Consider the following 19,423-nt stretch of genomic DNA (forward strand, 5'->3'; position numbering starts at 1 on the left):
GAGTTAAAGTGTGAATTTTTCCGGATAAGCCCCCAGTTTGTTGCGTCACGTTGCCAAACGTCAAACTCGATGCCCATGATTCATCAACGCGTTCCTAGGTAAGTAGTGACTTGCCTGCAGAGGCTCGGCAGCAATTAAATTGATGCATGTTTCTTTTGTCTTATCCCCTGAACGGGGTAAATGGGTCGTGATTGGATGCCCGCTCCAAGCTGCAATCAGTCTTCCACTGACTTACGGTCAACACAGGAAAGAAAACGAAGACACGACACATGGAATTCAAGCCGCCATTGCAAACTTCGTCATTAATGTGTGTTATGTTTGAAGTCATCTTCAGCCCTCTGAGGGAATATCAAGAAATGCTTTGCCACGAGCAGAATGTCAGATTTTAATGGCAAAAGTCTCCCCCCTAATACTGACATGCTTTGATTGATAGATAGCCCGCCAAAAGAAGAACAAGACAGTGAGTGAAATTGTCTGCAAATATTGATGGCACAAAGGAAAATATTTGATCAGCATTGATATTGAGGTCTTTCTACCACTAAATTTTGTTGCTGCATAATTGACAATTTATCATTTTAACGCGTAACAGTGCTATTGGTATTCTGTTCGACAGTCAATATTTGTGTAGTAAAGCCGCGGAGGGTGTAAAGTGTTGCGGAGAGATTTTTTTGTTTTCATTTCGTCAGGCAAACTATGATTAATCGTCGAGGAAAACAATACGGAATTTTCTTTTCTTTAATTCCTCACACTTTGTAGGAAAGAAAAACATTGATCTCATTTATAATTGTTTCTTTAAAAATCTACAATCAATGAAGAACAACTGCGACATTGCTAAATCCGAGGTATCCCTACCTTGTCCATGTATGCTCTGTACGAGAATGACTTGCCTGCATTGAACGTGTAATCATCACCAAAACCACCAACTGATTAACCCTGGCTGGTGTCTGCATTGATAATCACACAGAGAACGTTACAACCAATACATTATTGACGCTCGCGGCTATCATTAGGCAACAATGCGTGTCTTCATGCAAAGATGAATGAGGCCGTCTCCGTTATTGACATCCTGTTTGCATAACAAAGACATGACTTAATGATTGAATAGGAGGAGCCCAGCCTTTCTCACTCCACCGACTATAATTTATCATTTTATCATCCTGCTAACATAGCTGCCATCAAGGACATACCATTTATTATACCATCAACACTTCTCGGCCTATTTTTAGGAGCTTGATGACTTTTCAACCTTAACTTTAAAATGCTCTTTTTAACTCAATGTTTAAGCTTTGTTTCACTATGTGTTAATAAATATTAACTAGTCATTCAATTGACCGGCACAAAGAGTTTCTTAAAAATTTCAGTAGACTCTACTCCTCTCAAATTAGCCGTGGTACAGTCACAAAGTCGTAACCATTATCAGCTGATTATCGAAGGCGTGAACGCAGCATCCGTGTATGATATGCATGCAGTCTTCTGCAGCACAACTTTAACAGTTTGGGAAAAGTTGCTTAATGACCGATAGGAATCCAACATGACTCTTTTCTTAGGTAGTTAATTCCACAAATAGATTGACTTGAGTTTTCGGGGCTTCGTGAGCCAATTTCCGGTTCCCTACTATAGGACCTGCGTACAAACTATTCGCCTGTCATCTTGCATACAAAAAAGAAACCTCAACCAGTAAACGAAAGGACATCTTTTTTTCTTCAAGGGACTGTGCAATATGCTCTTTTGTCTCAAAGTTACTGGGCATTCTCCTAATCAAAATCGCGAACTGATTTATCATTCATATTTCTCTTATCACAATCTCAGCTTCAGCTTAATCCTTAAAGGGACTGTATAGTATTGGTTGAGGTGAGGATTTAACTTTGAACGTTTTGCGAGATATTTAGAAACCACTCTATGAAATAAGAGCATACAATATTCTGAGGGAAATTGAAATTTTGTTTGATAAAAGTCGGTTTTGAAATGACTGGGATATCAAAAAAAAAAAAAGATAAGGTAACACAAATAGATCCTAACAAAAGTCGTAGCCTGTCGCATTTTATTAGGATTGCTATTTTTGGATATCACAGCCATTTCAAGACCAACTTTTATCAAATAAGCTGTGAATTCCTCTATGAATTGCATGTTTTGTTCATATTTCATAGATAAGAGGTTTCTCCTCATCTCACAAGCAAACACACACACACACACACACAAACTTGGAAACCTGCAGCCCCATCTAAACCATAATCATGACAGAATTGCAGTGCCTATATGTCTCCTAATGTTTATACACTTGTACATTTTTGTTCTTTTCTTATGAAGCATTTCGTAACAAAAGCGAAACGCAACGTAATGATAGTATTATGTTATGCTGTATTTTATACCTTGCAGCCGTACGCCATGTTTAAGCGTGTGTTTTTGTTTGTCTGTGTGTGTCAGATTGAGTGCGAATTATTGTATTGACTAAACTACTTAATGATGATTACCAGGGCAATCATAGTGATGATTATGGTGGTCATAAGTAATGAGGTTTGAGGATACCCTGAGGTATACCACGTTGAAGATTTTTACCGTTAAATACCTCCGTTTCTGTGAAAAACGCTACCAACTGTAGTATAACAATGGCAAGCTGCACATTGATTAGTAATATGCGTGTTGGTAAAATAGACACTGTTTACGTGAAACATCCATATGATCATATAAAATTGACGGAATAACGTTAACGAAAACAAACATTAAAATGTGAAGGTTTTTTTTTAAAGCTGCCTAAAAAAAGAATGTTAGGATATTTTAAAGCTTTATTTTCTTTCCCTAGAACAGTAATATCGGTCACTGTCACGCTTGCAAAACAAGGCAATGTCTCTGTCAAGGAATAAGCAAGAGCTGCCCTTTCGCCCTTTCATCGTCATCATTGCTGACCATCATAACCGTAGAAAAATTTGATTCCAAGTGTTTATTATAATATATCACATATATATATATATCTATATATGTATAAATATAATATATATATATATATATATATATATATCCCATATTCATGTCCAAATTGTAAATTTGTCAAGATTTATATCTACGCGACCGGGAGACTTGTCTGACCAAGACATCAATCAGTTGTCTACTGGTCTATGCACGTTTAATCTAATCGATCTCAGTACTTGGAAAGTCCTTTAGATTTGATTGTTTCCGGTTGTTTGCGCTTCTTTTAGTTGCCCTTTTTACACCAACTTGAACTTTGAGCGGAGTTGCCCTTTAAGACAGAGACGGAAATAGACGGACAGAAAGAATCATAATACAACCAATCATATAGCCGGATGTCAGATGGGAAAAAGTCAACTAAATCAAATTAGTTTACGCACCGTATGGCGCCCCTGGAAGCGTTTAACCGTAAAACTCTTTGACAGGCCGTCACAGGCATTGTAGGAGCTGAATGTTTCGATTGGCGATCTTCATTAACGGAAGTCAGTCGACCAAAACACACACACATACACACACACCCTCATATATGTACACACACATATATATATATATATATATATATATATATATCAATAACACATATAATGTAAATGAATGCATGTTTTGCAATCTGTACAGCTTCGAAAGGTAAGTTTGAAGCATCGGGGTTGTTTTTTGTTTTTGTTTTTTTATTTAATAAAGTCGAATACTTTATTCCTTATGATTTTGATAGATTTTCTTTTATTTTACTGCGTAGGCCTACATGTCGACTGAAAGAGCAGTTGGTCATGTAGGCCCTACATGTGTCTGGAACACTGCGATAAACTATATCTATATTGGTAGTATGTACTATACGTGATGTTTATGTGTATGTGTGTATATAATGTATGCATACGTACAAACAAAGTTACATGCGTAGCATGTGTGTTTTAGTTCATTTTTTCTTTTTATTCGAGTAAAATTTATCATCATACCTTTGAACATATGTCACGTCCTTGACGATATTAAGTGTTTTGTCATATCTCTTACCCTAGTATGTTTTATGGCCTATGAATATCAAAATATTTACTTTGAAGTATGAGTTACGATCAGCTGATTGCAACCTTGTACGCCAACACATGAATGGTACGTGATACTTAGTTCAATTAAAGTCTGTTGTATTAAGCAACCTATACACGTAGATATCCCAGCACACAATACCGCATAACGGTCACTCCGACGGTGCGCCGAATCTATTGAAGTCACAGAATGGTCAGCATTGAATAGAACCAGGTCAGCTGTAATTAATTGCGAATCTATAGAAAGGAAGGACCCCATAGCACGGCACAGCATAGTATGTTGCTTCCTGTAAATGGAGTGTAGGAAACTTTTCTAGAATTTGAAAATCAATAGGCTTGGGAGTATCTCCACCTGTGTTGGTGTTGATTCTTTTCACCTTGCAGAGTCACCAGTTATATTTCAGTTTGACAATGGCTCAAATGATAAATGTAGATTGCATTCCAGAGATTGCAATCTTGACATTTGGCAGAGTGTCTGGAAGAGGAGGAGCGAAGAATTGCGAATCTAGAATTTGCTTACATGACATCAAGGCTCACTGTCAGTTAACCATATCCAGGTCAGAGTTTCCGACAAGTCTTTTCACATTTAGACTTTGAAAAGATGCAGAAGAAAGGTGAGATATTTTGCGGCGAGGTTTTCCACTCTTTTAACATGTCATTTTGCCGCCTTTAGTGAGAGAAATAGCGGAAGTAATGGTGAACAGGCGAAAAGGCCGTGGCCTAGAAAGCACAATGCTCTGACGTCATCATCCATCACCATGGTGATAAATCAAGATGCCTAGCTCGTGTCCTTAGCGGAATTGAAAAGGTGTTCGCCGCCGTTATACACCAAGACCACGCCTAGAAGGTGGACGAAATAACGACTTCAAAAGAGACAAAACATTGAATTCATCTACAGCTCGACTATCCGGAACTATACATCTCATTTGTTCGATGCTCAATGCTTCCTTGACGGTCTTGACTAAAATGTAAAGGCCAGTAAGAAAGGAACGCTGACTTAAGTGTTGACGTACGATTTCTGTATTCACAATGGTATTTTCGTGGTTAAAGACTTTACGATAAACTCACTCAAGAAAGCTATTTGGATCGTACGTGAAGCATGAGCAAGTATTAGTCGTGAATGACTGAGCCGAGTTTAGGTCAGCCTCATCTGTTTACCTATCCAGACATCTCGGAATACCGGATGGAACTTTGTATCCAGAGGCTTGGTGTTTCCAATGTGCACGTTTTCGTTGATATGTTGTTGTTGTTGTTGTAGTTGATGTTGTTGTTGTTGTTGCTGCTGCTGCTGTTGTTGTTGTTGTTGTTGTGGGGGTATTTAAGAAACCCGCTGGCCAAGTTTTCATTTAGAGAGAGACAGATGCTAAACTTACTGTAAATCGTGGGTCTGTTCAACAAGTTTCAAAGTTTTGTAGTTCATCTCTTTATCTGTGTATGACGAGTTTCTACGCTTTATACATAAAACAATGTACTCTCATGATTATCTTTTCTGTTAACCTTGCAATTTTGTGTTACTCAGAAAAAAGGAAATACGATATATAAACATATACTTGTTGTTTCTTGGTATCCCTGTCAAAGCAAAGGCCAAAAATAGTTTAGGAGATTCGTACATCAGTTAATTATATCATAGAGATTCTGTGAGCAGTATGATAACATACAATAATTTAAAATGGCGCGCTTTTGATATGTCTTCCTAACCGTGAGGTGAACAGGTAGCAGTGATGTTTTTTTTTCCCTTCCAAATACATCAGTCATTTTGCCGTTCCTCCATTTCTAGCGTGGGCAAGGTGTTCGCGCAGTATTGAGCATGTTGAAACTCGCAAGGAAATTGACACTCAGTTTCTATGACAGTATACTTCGTAAAATTCAAACACGTAAATGAGTTAAGTGCAAAAGTAATCCAAGGATTTTTACGGGAGAAGTACAACCATAGCAATTGCATGGAAATAAAATAACATTGCATGATCATTCCAATCAAAGTGTTTGTTTTTCATCGGGGTGGATGGACTTTACTCATAAAATGTTGTCTGAGCTTGTATGAACTCATGAAATAAAAACAGAAATATAGCATGACCTTTTGAAGAATCCTTGTACTGCGGGGCACTGTTCGCCTCCAAATTTGATACATTGCATATACAAGTGCGGAAATGCAGCATTAATCTTATGTTCGCATTTTAAAGTAGTACATCTGACGCCACTAAAAGCCGCAAGTTCTAGTATCGTTGATGAGATTATCACGGATGGTGTATTTTTTTTTTTTTTTTTTGGAGTTTGCGCATTAATCAAATTTATTCCTGCAGTGCTCCCATTTGATGCGAACGAATCCCATAGTCGCCATATTGTAACACTTTCCTTCTGCCTGTGACTATATTTCAAAGTTTCATTTAAACAAAATGCCTCCTTGTTTTCAAACTGACGGACAGACGCAATTATGAGTTTGTTCATTGTGACGTCATTTACCATGACACGCACTTAAATCCTAAACACGAATTGTACCAAATACCTTACAGGCCTACATTATATACGTACATACTATATCCCGAAATACTGTACAAAACACCAAATGATGTACTTTTCATGTTTTGCGTGGAAACTGCTTCAAGGACTCTAGCTTCTGTTCGTATCCGTTACAGATTTCAATGAGAACGAGGAGCGTAATTTTCCTCGCGCATCACTTCGGTGACCCTGCACTATTTCGGCATTGAGCTTTGCATTATCACATAATCGTCAAATTTAAAAGATTAAGATAAAGTATGTGAAAGACGGGAAAGTTCATGGGCATTATTCTGAGCGGTATACCCGAGTCAGTGTGATCTCCTATTACCGATGTTACAGTTAATAGGATAATGCACCGAAAATTGGGCGAGATTGCATATCCAAACATAACTCGTCGAGCTGACTGCAGATTGATAACATGGTTAGCTTTCCACTTTTCACATCATTCAATCCATCAACCCTATTACTTCAAGCCATGCCTCATGTTATGACTGCTTTATGATACTTTCTTATCTACATCAGGAGGTTCATTAGCCCAGTCAATCTTGCAAAGTGTCATGTGAAAGACATGCTGATGTCTCTGAGAGTATGAATTTGTTTTTATGATTAGTGGGTTTTCGACAAAAAGAAAATAAAAGAATATGTTACATACTAGTAGGCCAAACTTGACCCTATTTCTGCCACTATCTGTCACAAAATTCCGGAATGGCTCAATTTTCGACTTGCCAGCAATCGTAAAGGTCATCGCAACCAGGATTAGAATAGTCAAAGGGGAGCAGAAGATCTCTATCTAGCGTTTGGAACTCCCTCCTTTCTCCGTTTTCGACTGAACATATGAATATTCGATCCCACCCGGCCGCACTGGGACGCCTGGCCGCAAAGACAGGGACACACACTCATGAAGTCACTGTATCTTGTCCCGATCTGCTTCGCCATACTTCATATGCAAATCGGTCCAATAAGCACTGCTGGTGACATCTTGATATTATGGAAAAAGACAACATCTTGTTAAAAAATCTTGTCTCTGGTAACATCACTTCTAGCCATCTTGGCGGTTAACGAAACGCAGAGCACGTACATTGTTTTTTTTTAACGACCACCAGAAATGACAATTGAATAAAGCAGTTGCCTAACAGAGAAAACAATGACAACAGTGCCATCAGTGTGCAGATAAAAAAAATATAATTAAAAGGAGCGAGTGCGACATCTGAAACTTTCACAATTTATCTCATGAAGATATCTGCACTCTATGCCAGTATTCTCGAGACAAAGTGTTTGAACTATGCAGAGACCAGCTCGCAGAACAACAACAAAAATCCCACCCATATCCGCTCGCTCGGGAGTGTTACGTCAATGTCAAACCATACCTACGGTGTGGTTTGCCACGAATTCACACTGCATCAGTTTAGGACCTCTCCGACGAAGCGTTTTCCTAGGAGTGGTCCTGGTGGGTAATAAGGGAAAAGATTCCCAGTCACACAGCGCTGTTTACGCAGCTTTTGGGCACAATCCCGCACCGCATTCATTACCTTGAACCCTTGGCCTGGCGCCTTTACAAAAACGAAACTCCCCATAGCCAAAGGACCTACTACTCGTCTTTTGCTCTCACTTTCTTCGCCCATCTCCTTCTCTCTTTCCTTCTCTTCCCATTTTCCCCTCTCCTCTCTCTATTTTCATCTTCATTCTCATCTTCCTCTACCTCTCTATCACTCATTCCCTCCTCGTCTCTGATTCCTCCATTCTCGGTTCATGCTTTTCTTCGACTATCTCTCACCGTCTCGGTGTTTGGTAATGTAATTTGTCGATTTTCATGGAAAGAAGAATGTTATTAAGAATACAATGCTTGTAGCAGCTGCGACAACGATATTGTGCGATTTTACCAGGTACTTATAGGGGTGCAGGGACACAGAATGATACCAAGGGAGAAAGGTCGTTCTTTTGACGACACGGCACTTATGCAAATCCCACCTTGCCGACCTCTCATCTGACAAGCGACCGCTGAACTGAACTGGAAGCACCTAGAGTAGCAGCCAATCGTGAGATGTGTCTTCTCTGGAAAACCTGGAGAATGATGACTTTTCAGGAAAGAAAAAAAAGAGAAGGTAAAGATGTGAAGGGAGGGGCAGGGATGCCCGGTGATGCTGCTTAATCGCGAAGCTACTTGCAGCGTCACGTTGGTATGATCGCACGCCTCGAGTTGGAATTTCCAAAATCTACCGTCAACCTGCTCAATGGCCAGAGTCGTCGTATTTTATGAATTATCCTTTCAATGTTTCCGGGGGGGGGGGGAGGGGAGGTGCGGAGGAGGAAGAAATAAAATGGTCTGCAAAGAGTCTTGAAAATCATCCCACTCGTATGCATGTGGTGAGGCGGTACGCCTAGTCTTTTTTTTTTTACTTTAAAAATGCCAGTTTAAAGAATAGGCTTGAGCTCCTATAGGGGTACTCCCGTAGAATGCAAATCTGTAATTAGAACAAGGACGACGTCCCTCCTGGTGTATCCCGTTACAGCTAATAACTGTTCCAATGATCTCCGTCGGGCTGACAAAATGTTATGGCATTAAAGGCATGATGTTTCATATGTGTCAAATAGGAAGGTTGGTTGTTTGGTGAGTGATTATAAGAATTCAAGAATAAGCAAATATCTGAATTAGTAAATGAACGAATTCATATTTCGTCATAAAGACCTCAGTATAATCAAATGCGTTTGCATGATATAGGAAATGCTTCTACAGATACACACGATAAAGTTGAAGCGAAATTAAGTACTCAAAATAATAAACGAAATTTAATGTTCTGTAAGATAGGACCTGATAAGATTCAACTATAAAAACATATTTCTAAAGAAATCAAAGAATAGAAACAATAACTGCTAGTACTACTTTTGGACTTTATACTTTAAGTATCCCAGTAAAAGAAATCTTTGTAAAATGTTCCGTGAAGGTTAACTCTGATATAGGTGGCAAAAATGTTGGCACCTCACTGAATTTTGTTTTAGAAATGCATTGGGAGAGGGAGATTCGTATTTGTATTACACGATTTAAAGTATATGCATGCTATATCTGCATTGCATTTGATCATGTCTTTCGCTTTAAGATATAACTTCCTCTTAATTTTGGATGACGTAGAACAGTGACACTTCCGGCAGTGTTCTGTATCCCTTGCTGATGTTTGCATTACATTTCATAGTTGGCATATTGATAGGAATTGGGGTGTAATCGCATTTGCGCAACATTCATAAGACTCCAAAGGTAAACACCCTAAAAGCCATCAGGATGCAATATCTCCGAAGCACCACCAACCGTTCGTACTACTGGACCATCGAGGATGCCCGAATTGAGGTTGGAAAGCAGATGAGTCCTTCAGGCTTCTGGCGTTCCTTCTATTTGGCAATCGATATCCATTTTCAGTTTCAGAATAAACCAATCACCGTGGGGAGGGCCGTACTGTTTGAACATGCTTCTGCGCTGTACGGTGAGACTCATCCGAAGTACACGATTGCTTTTTAAAGATCGTTTTAGTGGACAAGCAGCTAGTTTAATTCATTAATGTGTTTAATCAAAGCAATAAATATTTACCCCCGCAATGGGGCCGGAGATATCGCCATTGTGTTCGGGGAGCTGGGATCGCATCGATTTGGCTTTGGAAAGGAGGGTGGGTTTGCTTGGGGGGAGGCTGCGGAAAGACGGAGTTGTTTTAATAGCCCTGTAGGTATTTACCGATGAGCTGTCCCCGGCTGGCGAGGCAAACAGGAGGGTAGGTCATGATCATTATTCCTCCGGCTGTTAGCCGTCGTCATCAGGGGTAGCCATGCATGTATGTGGGTTGGAAAAGGGTGTAGCTGGGATGGTCACCGAGGAGAGCTGCATGAACTTGTTGGGGTTGGAATGGGGTGATGTTGGAGTTGGGGTGGGGCAGGAATGAGACACTTGTGGAATGGAAACGGTATTAAATATAGAATGTTCCGGCAAGATATGGACAGGTGGTAGGGAGGGGAATATATACAATAATGTCCGCCAAGTCTACCGCAGTGTTTCTTATGTGATCGGTTGATATTGCCACTTCTTGGTGACAGCGGCAAGCAATTATTCATGTTTCTTCCCTAACGCCATGGGCTAGATATCACATCCGAATCTTCACCGCTTCGATTGACCGACAAAGCTCCGAAAATGTCTCCGTTGTTCACACTGGTCATATCACGAGTAAGCTTATAGATCGGGCTGCCTCCAGTGGCTCTATTTATACATTCATCTTGTCTTATGACATGTTCTTTTAAGAGGTTTGTTCTCATATCTATGTCGTGTTAAGAGTATTCAAGCCGTCCCGGTCTTAGTATGTACACATCTCGTGAATATCTTGTTTGTCGTCCGTGACTGTCACGACCATTTGTTTCACAATCCCAGATTAAAATAGATAAGAAGATGAGAAAGATTATACGATTTCGACAGAGATTCCTCATGACAGGCTAGGAACTGAAGTAAAAGCGGCTGCACTGCACATCGGTTCGTCTATTCTGGGAGCTCGTGAAGGAATATCGATTGGAATACTCAAGAGGATCCCAGATCCGCCATTGAAGAGCAGTCTTGGGTATCTACGATGCAGGCTGCTAAAGGTACCAAGTGTGATGCATGCACGTTGGAGGAAATACCACGTGACCCCGTCCACGTGACATTCTGTGATTGGCCCCTCCTCTAAGTGGATGATGATCAATCGCGTTTCCCGCCTTTATACTCTTTTCTTTTTTTCATCATCAATATTTGAGGTACAGTGGTGCGATGTTCTGTGTCTTTATAGTCTGTACAGGTCATCGGGTCATGACAAACTACGTCATCCCGTGTCCAGGAATATTCCAAATCTAACGCTTGAAACACCTTCAGCATTTCATCTTATCGTATATTAATGTGCGGGGTTTTTTTAAAACTCAAATGGATTTGTTTTCGTGCATCCTGTCTGCAAGAGGCTTATCTAAGAACATCATAATTTCGTAAGTGACCTGATAAGGTACAAAGAGTATATACGTACCTATAGATCTGCACTATTGTCGACAGTGTTTAGCTTTTGCAAGAACTTTTGGATTGACGTAACGCATATTTATAAGTCACGTATCATTAGGCAAGCGTGAGATTCTTTGCAAACACATGACATAAACCTTGACAGAAAACAATAAATTACGTATTTTGAAGGAGTATTTAAGGCAAAAAAAAATGACAATCAATTTCCCAAAGGGTCGGAGATCAAGACTCGTGACCTGTTGAAGTGATATCTTATGTCTGTTACTTCTCGCATGCACATTAGCAAGTCATGTGCTAATTCTTATTGGCATCTTATTAAGGTTATTTGTGGTGAGTTGGAAAGTGCTCCTACAGTTCAAACGAAGTAGGTCTACCGTGATGTAAACTTTCCATAGTGCGATAACTTCACGACGAATATGATCTTCTTGTCCAGGGATGGTTTGCTTGAACTCTGACTGTCCCTCTTCAGTCTGTTTGTCATTCCTGGTTTAGATGATACCCATTTGTGGGATTTCATGATATTTACAATATTCATCAAGGAGGCTTTGGGCAGAGAGAGGGGGTCAGCATTTCCCCCTTGGGAAATATCCAAGCAGAATTCAAGCACGATGACGGCGTATTATCAGTGGACCTGAATCGGGATGACACGATATCCTAACCGGGACAATTATGCAAATGAGCTTTTTGGGAGATCATCTTGACCCCAAATCATGGAGCTGTGTAAACCGGGTAAGGAGCCGCCCCCTTAGAGCACGTCTCCTATTTGTGCAAGGTGGATCAAAACATATCCCTCCCTCCAGAGGAAGAGATGGAGTGGTCTCCAGTGATGCCTTCCAGACGTGATGGACAGAACGCCATTGTGTGCACCTGCGGATGGTCCTCCCGCTAAAGACGTCACATACCTGCTGCCTGAGAGAAGAGCAATCTCAGTAATATGATTTTCTGTAGAAAATAACTTTCATGCAAACACGACCACACACGTACCTGTTCGCCTCCCCTTTTTACACTGTGCGAAAATATGATCTTGCGATCATTTAAGCACGTTGGTATCAAACGCTTCTATTATTCATCATAGGATACACCCCAGTGGGATCACAAATTTAACAAAATAAATCATGATTACACTGTATCTAAATATAATGATATTATGTCGTAACCATTTGCGATTTGTTATTTGTAGTGGTGACTGGAGTTGTAGAGATGTAATGTAACATTTAATGACAATATCGTCGAATTCCATGCATGTTTTGGCAATGAAAAAAAGAACATCGTGGCAGCAAGCGATCTGTCCACTCTTTCTAGGAAGCAGAACATCATATATCATCATGGCAGTTTGGTAGGATGGATCTTGAAACCTGTGAAAACGATGTCTTTAATCATCGTTCAATTGTGTATTCATCATGTATATAGGTGATTCCAGCTGGTGCCGCATCGTCCTATATACTGATCATTTTAGCCATTGTCCGGTTCATCAAACAGTGATTTGTAGTATGCTGCAGCTTTTGGACCAGACCGTAGGCTAAGAATTGTGAGACTGTCAAAAAAAAATCTCTCGACACCCTCACCGTGATTGACGCTAACAAGAAGCCTGCCTTATCATTTTTATGTGTGTAATTCAACAAAATGAAATCATATTTTGTTCCTTTTCATTAGACTCATACACCCAAAACCGTTCGAACTTCTTGTCGCTTTTGTAAAATCTTCAGTTTTGAAATGTAATGTATCCCTTTTATGATGGAATTTGAAACACATCCTGAGCTCGGCTGCATAGAGGATATTCCTTGGACTTTTTTCGTCACACATGTGTTATTTTGTAACCATGAGCGCCACATATATTTCCGGATAATCTGTAAACCTGTCCAGAGATGAGATGTTACGACCGGGGAGCTCACCTTTGGTTTATTTCTGGTCGTCTGGATCCCCTCCGTTGATAATTACCAATCCTGTTTTCCAGATTCTCACAACCTGACAATGACGCTGTAGTGACATTCAAGTAATCAATACTTGTTGCTCGTACACAAAGAGGTGAGATGTCGTATGTTTTCCATTGTCCACGGTAGGACCACTATCCCTGCTACCAGCTCCGGGGGATGAATAGAAGCGTCTTTGCTTACTCCAACAAAATATAAATCTCGAGGCTATATGGAGCGATGTTGTCTTCCGTTGCCTCTTTTCTCGGTTGTCGACACTGCGATCAGAGCGATACTGCCACCAGCGGAAATTAATCTTTGCAGCTCAGGGTTGTTTTCTTGTAGTTGCTTCTCCGGTATACGAACGGAACTCTACTTACACGGTGAAATGCAATTTGGCTGGCAGGAACCTTCTAAACCCGGAAGTAGTCGCTCAGTCAAAGAAATTCCACACCCTCTCACAACAACTACCTAGAGTACTTAATCATTCATTATGAAATAAAGTAATAATAAAGGTCTTTTTAATACGAACGAACCCAACTTACACGGTGAAACGCAATTTGGCTGGCAGGAACCTTCTAAACCTGGAAGTAGTCGCTCAGTCAAAGAAATTCCACACCCTCTCACAACAATCACCTAGAGTACTTAATCATTCATTATGAAATAAAGTAATAATAAAGGTCTTTTTAAGGGATTTTTGGCTGATGTTACATAATCTCCATTTAAATTTGATACTCTTTCCACTCATATTTAAAATTCTTTATTCAGAAAACTTTGTCACAGAATTATATAGATGTACAGATGTATTAAATTACTTGATTAGATTGTGAAAAAGACATCAACATGCCTATCATAATGATCATCTTTGGTTTGGGTCAACCATACTATTATCGAGTATCAGTGTCTTTCAGCAGGTAAAGAGATTGAGCCGCAGTTGGTCAAGTAAAAATTTTGCGGCTTTCATTCTTACTTAACCAATATTTCGTTGCTGGACATCTCCAGAAAAAAGAAACATCCCCAGCCATTGTTTATACATTAACTTCTTGAAACTTTGTGAAATGTTTTTGAGAAACTACAAACGCGATGAACCCTTTGCATTTGAAAACTTTTACATCCTACATCATGAGAAAATCGAAACTAGGATCGGCAATCAGGTTTGGTGAAGTGGTTTGAACTCGTAGCAATTTAGACCAAATATTCCCAACATTTCGCTTATTTTGAACCTATTCGAACAATTTGAAAATGTAATTTACTTTTCATCAACGCAGTAATGAAAAAATGATGATAAAATATCTGGAGGTCTCTCATCCTATCTAAGAACTACGTTCGTTTACATTCTGAGACGCACAACTAGATGATGTAGTCATTTTTTGTGCACTGCTTGCAGTGACAGAGAAAAACTTAGGTTACAGGTTGACCCTAATTTGGTTTTAGACGAGGCGAGACTACATAAACGCCCCGATCGGAACGCAAATTTTCGAGATTCGTATATTTAGACCCCCCTTTTCGCGCCTTAATTTTTTTAGATGGTTATCAGTCATTGTATCTTTCGCGGCATTACCTTACTGGCACTCCCTGTCAGACATCCGTTAAGAATGCAAGGTTTGGAGGCACAAGTGAAGCATGGTGTAAATCGGCGACAGGATGTTATTAGTTACCATGGTGACAGTTTAGGGATAAGATGAATTTAGCATGCTTCACTGAGGAGAAGCTGGCGCGCGCTGTGTACAGCCGACTAAAGCGTTTGGCGCCATTTTGTCAATGTCACAATGCTGACACTGAGAAAGACACCAGATACAGTATGCAAAGACAACATATTTGTGAGTGCGATATATCACTTATATATCATCAAGGGCACAAGTTATGATTCTCATGCCTCAGGAACTCACTGGCTGACGAAATAAATAGGTGAAGATTGACGAAATTTTACATCACTCTCATCATGCCGCAAACCCCTGGGAGCCGAACCATGCTGAAACCGAAGAAATGTCCACTGGTAGTGTTCTGTTCGGCAGATTCTATTCGGTTTGAATACTGTGGGATGAAGCATGTTCAACCTACGTTCACCTATAGCTGCTGCATGACTGAGAGGAAGTCACTCCAGGATTTAAAGAGAAGAGGTTAGAAAAACGGAATTTTGTGTCTTAACACTGATAAAAAGATGACGTCGAGTCTGCAACATATACGATGTTTCTCAAAAATGTATATCAGTCCACTAGAATCTCTGAAATAATTTTGGCCCTATCAGTGCTGCAAATCGTACCTCGCAGAATTAACAATCTTTTTAACGTGTACGAGTTGATCTCAAGTCAGAGGCTGACTTGGAGAAGGTTTCGCCCACACAGGGAATTATGGGAAGTACCTCCGGATAGTGATCAGCAATAATCACTTCCGGGTCGTTATTCTACCGCCTCTGTAATTTCACGGCGCCATTCGTTCTCATCCGAAATATTATTGCAGGCCATTACGCATCATACGCTGAAACCGCTTTCTATTGTTTTACCTGATTTCTAATTTTACAGGCTATTTCATTCAGGTCCCACCGGTATGGCGAAGCCGCTTCACCCTCCTTGACGGAAGGATGCAAAAAGATCGAGTACAGTTGTCAAAACAAACCGCTCCGTCGCAATTGCGGTTAGATGCGCTAACCATATCCATGTTCTGGATGGTTGATTATCACCTCTGATACCCGCAACATCATCTCGTGGCTTTTCTGCCGAGACATTAAGTTGCTGATGGTTTCTGGCGAAACTTTGGTACTCTTCGCTCGGCTTTTATTTCATTCTTCTTTCAAGCAGTGTTGGAAAATGCAGCGTGACATGAAAAGAGCACAACGGCCTGAAAGAGAGAGAGAGAGAGAGAGAGAGAGAGAGAGAGAGATAGAGATAGAACTGGATAAAAAAGAAGATGGAAAGAGCTTGCAATTTTACACTCGGAAGATCAATAATCACCTTTATGCCCTCGACTCCAACAAAAATGTAGATGATGTTTTCGTTTTTTCTACCGCATTTAGTTTTGGGAGCGAAGTCGCAGTAAAGGATGTCTGCCAAGCCGAAAGCAATAGGGAGAGTTGGTTACTAATATACCAACACGCCATCATCACAAGCCTTAATTTGCTTTGAGCGAGTGAAATTTATCATACCTTAAAGGCGTGCCCTAGAGGGAGCACTTCATTCCCATTTGGCGGAACACTTTGTTCTTGTTGGTACGGTAAATAATAGGATCTGTCCTTGCTGTTTTTTATCGAGTTTTGCCTAGATTCCAAGATCTATTTTCTTATCCTTGTCTGTAGGCCAGTAAAGTATCTCAGAGCTACAAACTATCCCACATGTTGGCAGTAGAGGCAATGAATATGTACCATTATGCAGAAAAAAGGAGAAAATTCTTAATAAATGCAGTAATAAAACAGGTAAATGGACATTACCTGCAGTTTCTTTGAAGTTTCCGCATACTCATCAGAGAGTCAAGCTCATCTTATGGAAGAAATTACAAATTGACCAATCTAGATGACTAAGTGTATGATGGACATCGTCCTTTGGTAAATTACATTACTGGTCACAGAACACCAACTTGACAACACGTTATTTGCAACAACGTTGCCTGTAGTCCACCTTGTCTATCCTAACGTTGGGGCTTTCTCGGTGTTTGTGATTTTTCCCGTTTCCCTTTACATTGATATACGCGTAAATATATTATGCTATACGTAAGGACTATGATACGCATCAAAACTGTGGACCGTTTAGCTAAGACAGTCTCCTCAGCATGTTTACTTGACAAAGAGAAACATACAGACAAACAAACAAACAAGCCAAGTAACTATGACACAACGTTATCCCAAGATTCTCTAACCAGAAGAAAGCAGTTTCTTGAGGCATCTCTGTCACATGATTTGCTGTAACCACCGATAATTTGTCACACATTAGCACACATAATACACACATAAACACGCAATCTTACGAACCTTTGAGCAAATAGACACATTCTATATTCTCACACGGAAACGAGACATCTCTACTTCTGAGAGAAGAAAAACGATGGACAGGGAAAGTTATTGATTATATCTTCAGGATGTGTGGTATGGAATTCCAAACGACGGCTGTCCGGCGGATGCAAGCGAAGTTCTTCGGGCAGTTAACAAGCAGGAGTAGCTGACCTATACTGTCGTTCTCCTCTTAAAGGGAGAACTCATCGATTGCTCAAAGCCACAGAAAATCTTAAATTCGATCCGGGTTGGTCGTGATAGTTAAGGCTCATTTTGGAAGTTCATCCACAAAAGTGGATTCCGGTTATGTACTTAGCGTTTCCCTGCTTGCATGAAAAACAGGTTCTTGGAAAGTTAAGCTAAGACGATCATCCTTCAGTTGCTAATGAAAGATGGCTTTAAGTTAAAATGAGACAGCTCATCTATATCTGGTTGTCGCAAGCTGTGTGGAGGCGTTGTTGATCAGATGCTAGATGTTAGATGTGACAGAAAACAGGTATTATTAGAGCTTATAGAAGAGCTCAGAAGAAGGAAGTTTGAGAAGTTAATTTCGTTATTTTTAGCACATTATTATATTGATTAACTGATAAACAATGCTGTAACTTGACATTATGCGGCACTGGAGTATTCATGCAGGGCGGTAAGCATGTACGGAAAATCCCCTCTTCTTTATATTTTTGGTTCCTGGACAAAGACGTTACTCTTCCCAAACGAAATCAATCAATTTTAATCAGTCTCCCAGGGCTCATCTTAGATTACAAAACACAATCCCACTCGTGTATTTTTCATCATAATTTCAGCGATGTATTCAGTGATAATGATTGTCAGGCATGAAATAACAGGTGTATTTTTACATCGACTGTTTGTATCTCATCTTTGACAGACAAGGACTTCTCTTCAGTCTCTGAGGATCTTCTTTAGTGGCGGTGTTGGTCGATTTGCTCTAGGACAGCGAGCTCGGAGCGGGAGTGGCTCAACCAAACACGACCGCGTCAATTAGGAGCTGAATTTGTTCTTAAACGATCGTTATAAAATCTAGGGGGCCCCCATCACTTGCGGTGATTTCAGGGGCATTTGAGTGGAAACCAAAGGATTAACTTAGCGGAACACACTTCCCAATTTAGTGCATTTCGTATCTTTATCCGAAAAAAAAAAATAAAGAAACGCTGCGCCCTGCTAAAACTTGGAGGAATGCATCAGCGAATTACAAACAACGGCAATAGCTGTCCATGTATGTATGTATGTATGTAGATATATATATATATATATATATATATATATATATATATATATATATATATGTGTGTGTGTGTGTGTGTGTGTGTGTGTGTGTGTGTGTGTGCATGTGTGCTTAAAACTCTATAAGTATGAGGAGCTCGGACATCCTCACTAATCATGATTAGAATACCCAGGCTGTTGTGTAAACCCAATTCCGGTCATTTTTCGCTCCTGAAGTGCTCCATACCGCAAAGTCATTTTATAATCTTTTGAATCCTTTTTTTTTCTCATGATACAATACTTTTCTGGAAAATCGTGATTGAAGATGACTGGACTAAGAGCGTAAGATGATGTCATATATGCTCGATATCGTAACTGAAACGTGTTTCATAGTAACGGTTAGCTGATCATTGCGAGAAATCATCATCATGACTACGGCAAAAATTAAAACCGTAAGTTAAAATGTGACTTAAGCCCCCCCCCCCAAAAAAAAGAGGAAACAACAACAACAACAACAACACACACACACACACACGCACACACACACACACACACTAATGATAATACTGCTTCATATCACGTGTCTTCGCCTAGCCGATAGCACCGTGGAAGACATTGCCAATTTGATGCACTGCAAACCTCGATCTTACTTAGATAATCATTAGGAGGCCAACCATTATGCAGGTTGTGAAGTAACCCCGCCAGGCGCACGAGGAAAAAAAAATAAGGCAACACGATACACGCCATGTCTTTCAGGAATCTTGCGTCCCCAAGGAAATTAATTTTGCGAGCTTTCCTTCGCAAC

The 19,423-nt window shown here is 40.1% G+C and overlaps 1 protein-coding gene across 2 annotated transcripts in view; it reads left to right on the forward strand.

The window, feature by feature from the left end:
* The first annotated feature begins 67 nt into the window (after positions 1-67).
* LOC139717191 (metabotropic glutamate receptor 3-like) overlaps positions 68-19,423 on the forward strand; it is a 70,462-nt gene continuing 51,106 nt past the window's right edge. For both annotated transcript variants that reach the window (XM_071628691.1, XM_071628693.1), the window contains exon 1: positions 68-98. The gene's annotated coding sequence lies outside the window, so the exon portion shown is untranslated. The remainder of the gene's footprint in view (positions 99-19,423) is intronic.

This window comes from Diadema antillarum, unplaced genomic scaffold (genome assembly GCF_040938485.1).
Source record: "Diadema antillarum isolate AM-2024a unplaced genomic scaffold, OU_Dant_1.0 scf00000072, whole genome shotgun sequence".
Classification (NCBI taxonomy): domain Eukaryota; kingdom Metazoa; phylum Echinodermata; class Echinoidea; order Diadematoida; family Diadematidae; genus Diadema; species Diadema antillarum.